This window comes from Colias eurytheme, chromosome 9 (genome assembly GCF_061535395.1).
Source record: "Colias eurytheme isolate Ceu_HAF_F1 chromosome 9, ilColEury1 Martin Lab GWU primary, whole genome shotgun sequence".
Taxonomy (NCBI): Eukaryota; Metazoa; Arthropoda; class Insecta; order Lepidoptera; family Pieridae; genus Colias; species Colias eurytheme.
Window position 1 is genome coordinate 7,152,548 of NC_142988.1, and position 15,117 is coordinate 7,167,664.

The following is a 15,117-nucleotide window of genomic DNA, read 5'->3' on the forward strand; positions in this document are numbered from 1 at the left end:
AAAACTTGAGAATTTTTACTTGGTAAATGGTAAAGTGGACATGTCTATTTGACTTGTTATTTAGAGCGTGGGTGCCATAAGTTTGGGCTCTGAACAGTCGAGAGCTCTTTAATGAAGTAGCAAATGAAACACATTTCTAGTCTTTTTGTTAAAAACATGTAGTTTCTCCCATGATTACAATTCATATAATATATATATACTAGCGGTCCGCCCCGGCTTCGCCCGTGGTACATATGAAAAATAGATGTTGGCCGATTCTCAGACTTACCCGATATGCACAGAAAATTTCATGAGAATCGGTCCACCCGTTTCGGAGGAGTATGCAGACTAACATTGTGACACGAGAATTTTATATATAAGAAGATATATATATATATATATATATAATCAGCTCAAAGTAAATAATTTTGTTAATTCACGACTCTACTGAAGTTATGAAATGTATAGGAATACAGCAAATAGGAATTTATTTTTATTTAACGATTCTTAGATTTCCAAATTATCGATGTCAAAGTTCGTAGTTTGTATGGACTTCACGACACAATTCAGCCACTGAGTCGAGAATTATTTTGAAAAGGAATAGCAGAACTATTGAGGCCGTGCATTATCCAGAGACAAACTGGCCGAATCTAGCATTTACGTAGATGTATAATAGTATGAAAGAAGTTCTTTTCCATTTTGTGTACATTTGAGTATCTAATGACCACCGCTAGCTGATTCAACGGAACCATATACAAGTAGGTGCTAAATAATAAAAAGTAAGGCGTTAAGTGTTTGTTTTTTAGAGATTAGCTGTACAATCACTGTACAATACAAAGTAGTTTAAATGAAAGTTAATAAATATGTCAATCCAATAGCCAGAGGGCATATAGACTTGACTACTTGAGATAATAATTTGGCACAGTGACGTCAGAACTTTCACGCCTTATACGACGCTGATTGATGCTAGGTAACTATTGTAATAAAAACTTAGAGCAGTAAAAAACTGAGGCTAAATAACATCATAACCTACATTCCTTTTGGTGGCACCGAACACGGAATGAGGTATTGTTATTGAATGTGAATTTTAAACGAACTTCATGTAGGGTCATATTCGTGCGTTTCTCTTTTATCGGTCATTGTGACCGGCATCGAGAGGCGGCTATACATATATTGATATTCAAGTGATGAACTGCCACGAGGTTTCTTGCATACAACCTGTGTCAGCCTTCTCTTCCGCGGAATCTATGAATATGCTATCGTTCCTCATTGACTTTTAAGTTTCGCTAATAGTAAGATATCAAAAGGAAATATTCACTGATTCGAAAATTCAATCTCTATTCATATTAATTAATATCTAACAATATAATAATTTCCATTCAGTTCAGTATACTAATAACATAAGTTATAAAAAGGTACAAAATAAATATTAACTAATTCCACTAAGTAACGAAATGCAATGGGAGTAAAAGTTTTGAGTACCTAATAGCCGTAATACAATGAAGTCCAAAAAATAAAATAGCGTGTAAAAAATAATGACGAGTTTTTATGTCCATCTTGATACAGAATAACGGTGTTGATTCCGTGCGAAAGTGTGTTATGATACCATTTTCTCAAAACGAAAATTGCCCCATCATTTACTTACAACGCTTGGAATACTTAACGTGAAAACTTTTAAGAAACTTTGGTATTTGCTGTAATCTTATTTTAATTTATAGCGTTCTATATATTATAAACGTAACTTTAGAGCTTTATTTTCTCTTTGTTTTTTATTTATTTATTTGTATGTATTGAACATGCACTGATTGCATCGGATAACCCAGGTCAATGGCACCCATGAAGCCCAGATTCAGTTACCCATAAGTTGTCATTTTCTCAGGAAGCCTCGCCGGCCGCGGCGCGTGGCTCGCCGTCCACAAGCAGTGCGACGCGCCGCGAGCGCATTCTGTCACGGCTTTGTACGTCAACAATTTAATGTCTAGGTATGCACATATTGACGCCCGCTTTCATTGATGCAGAAGCAGTACCTTTACTCGTTTACCATTTATTTATTTATTTATTTAAATAAATATTCAGATTGTCGACACTAGAATCTCTACCTCTCTATGTCGGTGTAATCTTTTGGTACCTACTCGTCAGAAATCAGAATCATAAATATTCCGCAGTGAATAAAACAAATTAACTCATCACGTACTTAGCAAGTCATTATGTTTAAACGATAAAATGATCGACGATGAATAGGACATGAATTTGATATCCTCAAACAATAAGAAGTGATGCTATTGGCCTTGTGTTTTTGCATTTGTCAAAAAAAGCAACTAAACATCAGGGTCGTGAAGAAGAAGTCATGTAGCTATTTAAATCCCATCAAATAAGCGTAATTCCGTGCGCTAAATGCAGGCTCAACGAGAAACAAAAGAATCGGAAGTTTCTCAACCTTGCCATAGGAACGTTGGAAATAAAATTGTTTAGTTTGCATGCCTTGGGAGTACGCGGCTGAAAAATATTGGGATGAATAAGGGCGAGATGCGATATTATTTAAAGGGGTTAATTCTATTTAAATATAAACGTTCGCAAAAAACTTATTTTACTATTATTTAATTAGCTTACAGAATATATATTATATAGACTGCAACTAAACGAAAACTATATCGCCGTAACTTTATCTAAGCACATGATAAAATATATCATTATAGAACCGATTTACCGGTGCCATTGTCGAATTAATTTTTAAGCTTCACAACAATAATAAACATAGACCGTAACATTCGCGTGACAAAATACGATTTTTATGTGGTTATAATAACCGTAGAATTAGAGACTTATTTCCGAGAAAGCACCATTTACTACGGTTTGAAACCTCTTTTCTTTGCGATGCCTCGTGTTAAGATCGAATCAAATTACGCATATCTAAAGTATGAGTAAACATTACAGAATTTTTGTAAACTTCAAACAAAACTTATTAACTTGTCAATTCTTTGTTGAAAACTACTTGACTGATTATTTAATAACTTAAACATAGGTATTCTGAATAAAAATGCACATAATACATGATCCAATAAAATCTTACAATAGTAAATATGTATTCCATGTGAAATATTTTTAATAATTATATAATACTAGGTTTTCAGGTATCATTATTTAGAAAGAAACAAAAGGTTCCTATTAATACTTCCCATTCGCAGTAAAGATAGTTCCTAGTAAGCTACATGTCAAGCGACATTAAATATTTATTAAACTTGGCCATAGCGGTCGGTCGGTGAAGCTTTAAATAGCGAAGCGTACACAGCGAGTGATTCAACGTATTACATGCGAATATTGTAATTGCGCGATAATGTAATGCGACAAGGGTTTGCGTAAGTTGCGAGATGAAGGGCGTATCGGCGTCGGAACCTTCACCCTGCTCTTGAACTGTGCGTCCGCTGCCCGCCGAGCTTTGCGCAATCAACCACGTCGAAAGCGATGATTCGCACTCGCTCTTGTCTCTCGATTTATACTAATGCACTAGATTTTGTTGTTGACCAAGTATCGCTATATTGTATGTAAGTCAAGTCTTCTTTCCAACTTTCCAATATGATCTATGCGATCATGCGACATATAAACATACATAATAGTTAAGCTACATATGTGTATATTGAATATCTATAGACTATACGTATATTTTCCGTGCAAAAAAATATTTTTTTTTATTTTAACTAGGGTCCTTGCATAAATTCAGATTATATATTTTATAATATTAGATTAAGATTAATAAAAAGTAAGTAAAAATTAAAGTTATTTTTAATTAAGATAAGTTTCAAGACGTCAAATCGCGGAACTGTTTGAATAATTTGAAAATGATAGACATTACCGTGACCTATGTAGTATGAGTTCTACAAAAACTATTCAATTTACTTGAAAATTCTTGTTTATATTTTTAGAATATAATATAATGTATTGTAAATTAACTCAGGTATTTGATTAATAGTGGCGTGTTTTAAGCAAAATGCAATGGGCAAAAATATTTTGTAGTTTTCCATAGGGTAGTTAACTAGGTGTAGAAAATTTGTTCTAAAATATAATATTTTATAAAAATAATGCATAGTACATCAGTTATATTTTATATCTTAATTGTAATATGTAATATATATTTTATATTTAATAAAGGTTACCAAGTAACTATTTAGTAATCTGTGATAATATATAAGATGATATAATTTAATTTTAATTTAATTCCTACTTTACAATAATTACCATATTTTTTTACCCGCATAAATGATGAAAATTTGTCTCAATGTTAAAAATATATGACTCGATAGAAAAGGTTTTTCCTTCATACTTCCATTTAATACGTCACCGAAATAAATGTGTAAAGATTATTGTTATAAAGTGGCTGATTTGATTTCAGCCTACTTTGTAAGTACAATTGCAAATGATTAGCGGTGGCGAGTGTAAAATATTGGATTGGCCACGCTCGTTCTCGTGCCACACGGTTTGATCGAATCTGCTCGTAGACGACAGAAAATGGCAACTCTACTTTATTTACTATATAGGGATATTTAATTTTTTAACACTATCCTGAATACAGGCAAAAATCACACATAAGTACAATTTTATATCAGTATTTAATGTTTAAATAAATATTATTTAAAATAAATACAGAATAATTAAAATTAGTGAAAGAATTAACGTATAATTTTTTTAATTCAATTATAAACAATTACCTATTTTTTAATATTACTATCTTAGATATCAATAAAAGTTTATTATATTAGCTTGGAAGCACAACAACATTTAAATTTGAATACTTGTAAAAAAATGATCTAAATAATTAACTGAAACAAGGTTAATAATAAAAACAATAGAATAAGCTCTTTGAGCAATTCACTGAACGCGACGGCGGCGACGCTCAGTTGGAAAAGCTCAGGAACCGGCTCTTTCAGTTTCGAAGCGTTGGCGGATCTACAAACTAATTCTAAATTACAAATTCCAAACTGTGTATCATGCCGTCTTTTGAACCTATTATTTTATTTTTATAATTAAATAATTGCGTAAAAATTATCAATATTAAAATAAAATATATTAAAATTAAAACACTCACCTCACTTTTCAGCAATAAGTTCGCGTCCACTTCCGTGGTAGTATATCGTTTAAATAATTCGTAGTCGTTGTGTAAGTGTGTGTCACTGTCCAGCAGCAAACAGTTAGTGATATTAGCGAAACGTGATGCCTATGGCACGGCCGGGCCGGCACTGACGCGAAGCGGGCGCTCGCGCGATGCCGCCGTACTCGGAGGCTTCGCAGCGCGAGCTTTCAGCGATACACGATCCGCACGCACTGCACACTGCACTCGCCCTAGCCTACCCACGCGTTGCGATTCTCCTATCGTCTACTGTTTCGAGCGCCCGTCGCACGTTTGAACTCTGCGCAGTGCCTGCTTTAACGTATAAATATGAGGACCAGTGGCGGGGGCCGGCGCCGGACCACGACGCATCGCGAATCCACATCGGCATAAATTGGAGATGCAGTCGGTGTCCTCCCAATTGATTTTATTGCTTATCTATCAGTTACAGCCAATTAGCAAAAGCTCGTATCCCGAACTTGTCACGACTTCCGTATACACGACGTGAATGTTACGCCATGCAAAATAATCACTTCACACCGACTCGTTTGAAAACAAATCATAGTATGATTGTTAACTGTACAAAAAACAGTCAGTATTATTCCTATCCTATCTGCGTATAATTAACAATTAGATTTCTTTGAATTAATTTAATCATCAACTATTTAGTCTCAAAGTTCAAACTGAAAGCGCTCGCAATTATTGATGTATAACTTAATTGGACCTTGCGGAAGTTGTAGACATAGACTAACATGGAGCGGCAAGGATGTAACATTATTTATCTCAATATAGTTACTGCCTTAAAGCTCCAGTCTCGAGAACTGGATACCCGCTTGACCAGTGCTAAGCACATTGAAACCGTAGACTACCTACGCAATGGACTAGGAATAACACTGTTAGTATGTGGGAAGAGTAAAGACAAATCCTTAGAGAAATATAAACACCGATACATTTTTGTCAAAACCCAATTTATACTTTTCGTGGCGTAACTAAACGAATGCTTATTTATATAAGAATAGTATTCTAATTTATACGTATTTAAATAACACAAAATTATGTACCTTATTTGTTATTTTATCAACAATTGCTAACTTGTATACCTAATACGAATACACAATTTGCATTTTATAATGAACTTATTCCAAATTATTGAATGAAAACATACAAATTTATTAAATTAAATGTGTTTAATAAATACTTAATTATGTTTCCATAGCTCTATAAAATTACGTACATAAAATCCAATCTCATTAAATCAAAAATTCAATTAAATTAAGGTATTTTATATGTCTCGTATATTAATGATAGATGTGAAATGTAAGTATGTAAGAGGTATAAATCAATTAGCTTTGGTAATAAATTGGAACCTGTCATCAATTAAATAACAGCAATCAAGTAGAAAAGAGGTATTTTATAACTAAAGCATATTTTAATATCAATATTTTTCTTCATTTCATTTAAAAACCATGTATGTAAATGTTGTAACTCGAGCTTCAACAATTTAGTATAAACGTACTTATAACACAGAATATACACGCTAAATAACAAAACAATAATAAGAAAAATACCATTGTCTTACATTCACCCAAGTAGTAAACAACTTCCACTTATCCAAAGCAACGCCCATATTATTTTGATTTGATTATCCTATATAAACTCATTTTTTCTCAATATGATATTTATTTTCACGCAATAACCAACCCTATAAAATCTTTGATTTCGGTTTGTTTAGATTAATTAAAGCTACTCAATCGTAAATAACGGCTCTATATATTAGTATGCTAATTTATTATTGGGATAGTTTCTTGGCATCCGCAATGTGACACACATTTTTTAAAACTTAACTGTAGCGCAAATATGATTGATAGATCAACAATTGAGGTGCCTTTATTTGCAATTTATTCTCAGTCATAACTGAACTGTAATGAATAAAATTTATTTATCGTGATACTTGATATTATCAAGACGAAAATTATAATTTGCTATATGCATATTGAATACCACTGTAAGTACATACTGTAAATACCTTCAAAATACAATATCTAATAATAATATTTTTCATTAGTTATGAATAATCTTAACCATAACAATAAATTTAAACGATATTATTAAGCAAATACACAAGAACACTGAATAATAGATTCTTCTCATTAAAAAGATTATTTTTATCTAAATTATTGCCACCAATAAAACCCGCTGAAAACATATCCCTTATCCCTTTTTATCCACCTTTGAACACCGTCATAGACAAGAAAGACGAGAGTTACAATACTTTAACAAGTGACTGCTCGCTAAACAAAGTAAAAAGGGCGTACTCATAAGGTATTGTTTTCATTCCCCGTAGTTTCAGAGTATGAAACGCGCTATAAGCGCCACCTGCTCGGAAGAATCGAAAGACAATAAGTTCAGGCGTACGTGAGCGGATATAAGCCAAATAAAGAATCGCAATGTGTGCAGATTTCGCGAATGTAGTGGTAGCTATTCGTAGGTACCGACTATTGATTTTGTCCACCCCAAAACGCACTCCCCGCCACAATATCTATAACCCGCCGAACTCTATTATTATCAATTTATTGACTGCTCCCAAAATAAGAAATCGATTAGGATATAATATAAGAGCTTTGCGTATTATAAATGGCGAAGCTTATCTCTACGTCTTCTCCTTAAAATATATTGTTATCGTTATAAAATGTGGTTGATATGTTAGTTAGGTGTTTAATTTAATCTGCATTGAATAGATAATCTTATATATAAAAATGAATCGCGAAATGTGTTGGTAACCGCATAACTCGAGAACGGCTGAACCGATTTCGATAATTCTTTTTTTATTATATTCCTTGAAGTACGAGGATGGTTCTTATGTAGAGAAAACGTAAACATGTACCACGGGCGAAGCCGGGGCGGACCGCTAGTAAGTAAAAAAATTTAATAATTGTTTTTTAAGTTTATAGCTACCGTTCAAGTTTTAAAAATAAATTTGTCTAAAATTAGCTACCAATGATTTTATAACGAATCAACGATGTAGATTGGAAAGCGCACACGTACCGATATTTTTGTCTTATTAAGCAAATTACGACAATAACATATTGCTGACACCCAAACCGGAGATCGAACAATTGCCCGTTACACAAATTGTTTACGGCGACTGGGATTTGAGTGTTACTCAAGTACATACAACAGAGAGGGAGTATGTTATTCCTACGATCGTTATTTTTTATTTAAAGAAAGATGCATGTTGCTAATGCGTTATGAATGAAGGTCAACAACATTCGTTATTTGGTGGCTTTACGTGACATTTAATTATTTTTAGGCACATGCCAAAAGTGAATACTCTTATGCAATACTTAAAATTTTGTATTTAATGTGTGGCTTTATTTTATTGGTGAGCGAATCTTTGATTAATCTGTTTAGAACTTTACAAATCAATGTCATTATTAAAAGACTGTTCTGTGATTAAAAGTCTACTGCTTTGGATCATAATTTAAAAGTAAGTAACCATCCAATTGCCAAGTGCAAAGCATTATTGTTATACAAAATTTGAAGGGATATTTGAAAATTCAAAAGTTTTTAATATGTATTTATAATTGATCATATTTCCACATTACATATTAGTTTCAAAATTCATACATATAGTATAGACGTTTCGCTGCATTTATAGCGAACTTTATGAACTTTACTCAAACAGCTTTAATACATGATCTAAATACTAGCGAGTAGCGACCCATATAAGATATGGAAAATATTTCATTGCAGTTTATAATATTCATACTGTCCGTGCATTCAGAACGGGTGACTCGGACGAATCCTTTCGAACCTTCCGCGAATTTCGAGATTATACATATACCGACTAACCGAAGAAATTCTTGATATCGCGCACGAAACGTGATATGGATTAAAATTTTGTCCTACAAAGTACATCCTTTGACCTTGAACTATCCTTCGTTACGCGAAATAATAGCAGGGCGGAACGAACCTTTGTTAAAATTTAAATCCTTAAATCTTTAATCCAAAAATAAATAATCCAATTACAAATCATTTTTTGTCTTCTTTATACATATTTAATAATCTTAATATATATAAATCTCGTGTCACAATGTTTGTCCTCAATGGACTCCTAAACCACTTAACCGATTATAATAAAATTCGCACACCATGTGCACAGTGCAGTTCGATCCAACTTGAGAGATAGGATAGTTTAAACATGTAGGTACCACGGGTGAAGCCGGGGCGGACCGCTAGTTATTATGTAAAAAAGAAATATTATCTAAATGATAGATTCATTCGTAAGAATGATAATCTTTTTATCATTTTTGACGGTTAAATTCTGAAATTATTTTAATCTTTATTCATTTCATTTTATATCATTTTAATAGACAATTCCTTTTTATACGAAACACGAAGAAAAAGGCCTCTTGCTTTAATTACGTGCTCATAACGGGTTCTTATATTTCCGGGCATAAGTTGCTTAATTTATTCGCAAAATTTGAAACTTCACATAGTTAATGTAGTGGTGTCGAAGAGATAGAACGCGATTAACTGTTATTTTGGATTCTCTTTATTTTTCCCCTCGCCTCGCCATGAATAACTTTAATTCAACCAATTTTAATTAAATGATATACATAGTTAGATCTATTATTTCTTTGCGCGAATACCTGCCCCGATTTTTTAATATTGAAAATAAAACTAGCTACTTACCAGTTATTATAGAAAAATATTTTTTCTACAAACTAGAATGTGATCGCATTTCCACACAAAGTCATTCACATGTAAAGCTTTTTAAATCAAGACTATAACTGATAATATAAAACAAGTACAAAAATATATCTTCAACATTTACAACGTCGTATAAAGTACATATTCAAAACTGTTTGGGTAAACAATACGTATTGTTTATTGATACAGGTACATATATAAGTGATAAATTGTCTTTATCGCGACTAATAATACACATAATATAAAACACCTGATACAATTTTTGGTACTTATTACTCGATACTTAGTAGGACAGGACATTTCAGATTTCTTTCATTGTTTGTTGAGCCTCCTTAATAAAAATATAGTACATACAATTTATAACGGCCTTTACTCTATTTATGTATTACTGATTTATATTACTACGACCGGTTAGTTGAATAGAAGTATTAGCACGTAATAAGTTAAGTACAAACCCATAAAAAAACAATTTATTTAAAAAAGCAATTTCATACCTAACCAAATGACAGTTTCAAAGATTTATACGCGCCGGTCGCGGTGCCACAAGAAATGCAAGTGCATTGCCATGACGTTATATGTGACACGTTACAAGTTTACTAAAGTGTTTTCAAATATAAGTATTAAATATAGTTGATTTTTAGATGGCTTTGAAATATTTTTATTTTATTTGCTATAGAATGTAAAATGAGAAAAGATTGTAAAGATTTTCTTAATGCAGGGTTAATCGAAACGTGACTAAAATCATGACCTGAATCATTTTGTATATTTGCTTGCTCCGAGTTCACTCGGGTTGACCCGGGATAAAAAATAGCCTATATAACTGCTGAAGTATTCTTGTAGTGAAATAATTTTCACGAATGGATTCGTCCTTCCGAAGATTCTTTCGATATTTTCTTCAAATATATATAAAGTTTGAAACGTTACTTATTTCCATTAAAGTATACATCATGTAATGAATAAAATTAATATTTATTGATAAGATTTTTATTTAGTAGCCATACCTTTAATATAATCGTAAATTAAGCTTTCTATTGAGTGTTTTTGATAGTGAAAGATTTTTTCAAATCGGTTGAGTATTGAGTTAAATTGTAAAAAAATATAAAAAAACTAGCTTTCCGCCCGCGGCTTCGCCCGCGTTCTCAACGAAAATCCCGCATAGTTCCCGTTCCCGTGGGATTTCCGGGATAAAACCTATGCTATGTGTTTATCCAAGTTACCCTCTATATGTGTGCTAAATTTCATGCAAATACATCCAAGGAATAAAAAGTTTCATACAAACTTCTATCCCCTATTTTACCCCTTTAGGGGATGAATTTTCTAAAATCCTTTCTTAGGGGACGCCTACGTTATGACATCTACCTGCATGCTATAGATATCTCGTCTATAAACTAATAGTTTAGACAAACTCCAGTAACTTTTTCTTCCAATTTATTTCACGGTGTAATGTTGAAATTTTGCAGCACCTACCTAAAAACATTGCGGGCCGTGGGGTGATGCGGGAAATTTCATTTTGATAGGCCAGGCACGAGAGTACAAAAAGTAGGTATGTGAAATGCGGGGAAGTCAATTTTTTGGCTATAATTTAGATATAATATGGTGCGTGACTATCACTACAAAAAAATATTAAGACCAGTAAACTGTTTTTGTTGTTAGAACCGTGTAAGGATAGCGGTCGAGCGGGGGGAGGCACGGCGCCAGCGACCATTCTCGTTTGCACGATGGCTATCAGAAACGCAATCCTCTATTCCTCGCAGTGCTAATCAATGAATAATTACTCTGTTTAAGGGGCACCTCTATAAATAGCCGGGCTGGAGCGCTGACCTGAAGCGACGAGTTAGTCCGGCCGACAGCGCCGGACAGCCAGAGCTGCCAGATCAAAAAACCTATTCAGCGCTAACGGCAGCGATAACTACGCTAGATTCGATTCCATAATAATTTATGGCACAATATGCAATGTAATGTTACAATTCAAAACACTTGAAACCGATGTAGCGAGAAAATCTAAAGGGTCGAAGGGATCTGAAAGTAAGATTGAAAACGTATCATAATCCGTATGAAAATCCAAATACCGAAGATGATAATCGAGCACGAATCATGGGTAAAATAAATGGACTCTAGTGCTAAAAGCGCTGAAATGGCGGCACTAGTTATCCAGCTGCCTCACCCCGAAGCTCCCCCGCTCCGCTCCGAACTCCCACAGCCGCCCGATACACGACACGCCTCCATCCATGTATCCTGTCCTTTTTAATATTACGTAAATGAATTTCACAAAAATATCATGCATAATCTAATAATTCATTCATCAATGACTATATAATAATTCAATCATAGAAAAACTGAAAACATACGCAGCATACTTCAGTAGTAATGCTCTGTTCTCATCGCATTTACGTTTATTAGAATTATTTTTCGAAGATGAATTTATTAAATTGGTAGTGGTGTTCAATTAAATATATAAGTTCAGGAAAAGGGCATTGTAGAAATGCGCGAAGATATTTTGTGCAGAATTTTGCAAATAACGGTAATTCTAAACGAAGCTATCGAACCAAGTGCATATGGTCACGTTGAGGTTATCAGTTATCGAGCCGACATTAGCCACTTACTATGCGACATACATGTACCTACTATTTTTTTTCATTTGACAAAATCGTGATCCTGATCTTGATCGTGCGCTAAGTAAATGAAACTCTTAGGTGAATGCAAATTCAAACTAGGCAATCTCTGACTCACTTGTCAGTATAAACATGTAGATAACGTTGACTCTAACTGTACCTTTATTGTGACGCTTTATAATTATAGTCTACTTTTAAAACAGTGGCGAGATCGTTTTATTTCTCAAAGTTTTAAGACTGCTGGTAGTAGAACATAACTCGAGTCAATTAAGATCAGTTTGCTTTTCCCATCGAATTACGACGAACGGCATTGACATAGACACTAGTTAGTAAGTAAGCTGCCACAAGGTCCATTGTGGCGCGACCAGCGACCGGTGACCGATCGGCGGCGTGGAACAAATGCGGAGACGACGCCAATTTGCCACTCAACATGACAGACGTTCGCCACTTATTTGTATAACGTTAACGTGCTCCACTAAACAAGATATTTTTTCGCCGCATTCAATTTTAGACATTACGTGGAATACATATTTACAGGTCCTCAATCTACCCAATAGCATCGGAATAATTCTATCTAGACAAAACGTAATTAAGGGCGCCACAACGGCCTTGAGTTCGAGCAATATAAAAAGAACCTGTAGACTGTAGTAGAAAAAAGATGAAGACGATAGTGCGGCGATTAAACTTGTTGTAACGAATTACGGCATTGCAAGGACGAGGTAAAGTTGAATATTGCATCAGAGCGGTTGCGAATATAGCCAGGCAACGCTCGCGAGGAATGTTAGTGCGCAGTTGTAAGCTGCGCAGGCACAGACTGGCGCTCACCCCGCACCCGTGACTCACCAATCGGACATCTCACCTCATGCGATTGGGAAAATACGTGTCTAATAATCATTTTCATCGGGCCTCAAAAAACCACTGGTCATTCATTAATGACGTTATTGAATTATTGAAAGTACAGCTACCTTACTACTTTTGCGTTTGAGTCGCAAAAGCTTTTCCACTTGCTTTCCTTATTATTGGATATTTAATTAAGTGGAAAAGGACATTTTTAACAAATAAATCTATCCCAAGCAATCTATGCAAATCTATCCATCTATGTAATCTTGTGTCATCGGTAGGTATGATTATTAAGGATAATGGAGATATTACGATGATTAAAAGGAATTTACCAACGCATTAGGGAAATAATTTATTTTTTTTTACTAGGAAATAAACGCCACCGCGTGCGTAACATCATAAGAATAACATAAATTATATCAGTGTTATGTGTTGATTAAGTTAAGACTCCTTGAATTCTAAGCTTAAAAGTTATCGAAGTCGATATAATTAATTATAACTAAATATCCTTAAAGATGTTTATACACATACTTTACAAGATTTTATATCTATAAATTATATCTTACAAAATCTCTTTGTTTACCATACCATGACCATGTTATAAGTTCGCAAATATTTCAGACACGGTCGCATTAATCTTGGGATTTTACGAGGCTCAGGCCTCAGGTAAGCCACGCTAAATTGATTGCTATTGATTAGATTAGGTAGGAGGGTAAATAGATAGAATACAAAGGAAAATAACTGGAACTAAAGTTGCATGTTTGTTGAATTTCTCTGTCGACCTTTTGCTTAGCTGCGCGTCTGCTATCGTTTTCTGCATACTTTTTCTGATCATGACTGTTCCCGCATCAAATAAGTATATCGTTCCAAAACAAATATGTATCTAAATAGTTCTAAATAGTTCAGAGAATGATTTACAGCGCAAATATTTACCAATATATTAACAAGTTCTTACCCACTAACAACAATTTTTCTAAACAAATGTGGCAATGTAATTTTTTGTACAGTTTACTTTTTCCTGTCGTTGAAATCTGAAATTTTTTATTGTACATATATGATTTTTTAAATTCATAAGTTACCTTACCAATAAAGATCCCAGTGGATGTAACTATGTACATTAACTATGGTAACATTCAATGAGAATGTTTTTTTTTGTTGTTACTTTTTTATGTATCTTATAAAATTAAACAAACTGGTTATAAATTACAGCAAGTGATACTGGTTCTACTTTGGCACTTTGGTATCTTCTGTGAAAGACGCTCTCCCGTTCAACGTATCATCCCTGATGCAGTGACTCTATTTGTTTCGATGCATTGCCGATTGATTGATCAATCCACCCTAATTTTAGGGTACACAGAAACGTTGACATAAAGTTTGTTCTGTATTCTGAGAACTGAGACTTAACATTGACTTTCTTATGACTATTGTATATTGCTATTATTATTTTTATATTTGATGATATTATTTCCATAGCTTCCTAATCTATATAGATGTTTCTGAGTTTGATTGAAGCAAGATTATTAGAAAATTAGGTAATTTTAGAAGCATCCCAAATATTATTGATTGCCCGGCGCAGCAGATGGCCGGCTTGGACCCCAGACCGCCGTCTGCGACCCTCCCGCGCTGCACCGCCTCACTTCACCCCCGATTGAGATTTATCCTCCCAAAACGTCCCCTGTACTGAACTGGATTATGCGATTTATATTAAGTTTCCGCAATTTCCATTTAGAGGGAATAAACAGTGGTAGGCCGGTGAACATTTGCGCGACAGATTAAGCAGTTCCTTTGTAAATATTTTCGAAGGGCACGTCAGCGAATCACAAGTCATTAATAATGACAAAGACTGATATTAACGACTAATACGAAGCGACA

At 33.9% G+C, this 15,117-nt stretch overlaps 1 protein-coding gene across 1 annotated transcript in view; it reads right to left on the bottom strand.

Annotated features, from left to right (window-relative positions):
• tnc (tenectin) overlaps nt 1-5,330 on the bottom strand; it is a 28,548-nt gene extending 23,218 nt beyond the window's left edge. Inside the window, exon 1 of the mRNA XM_090105018.1 lies at nt 5,060-5,330. The gene's annotated coding sequence lies outside the window, so the exon portion shown is untranslated. The remainder of the gene's footprint in view (nt 1-5,059) is intronic.
• Nucleotides 5,331-15,117: the final 9,787 nt, after the last annotated feature.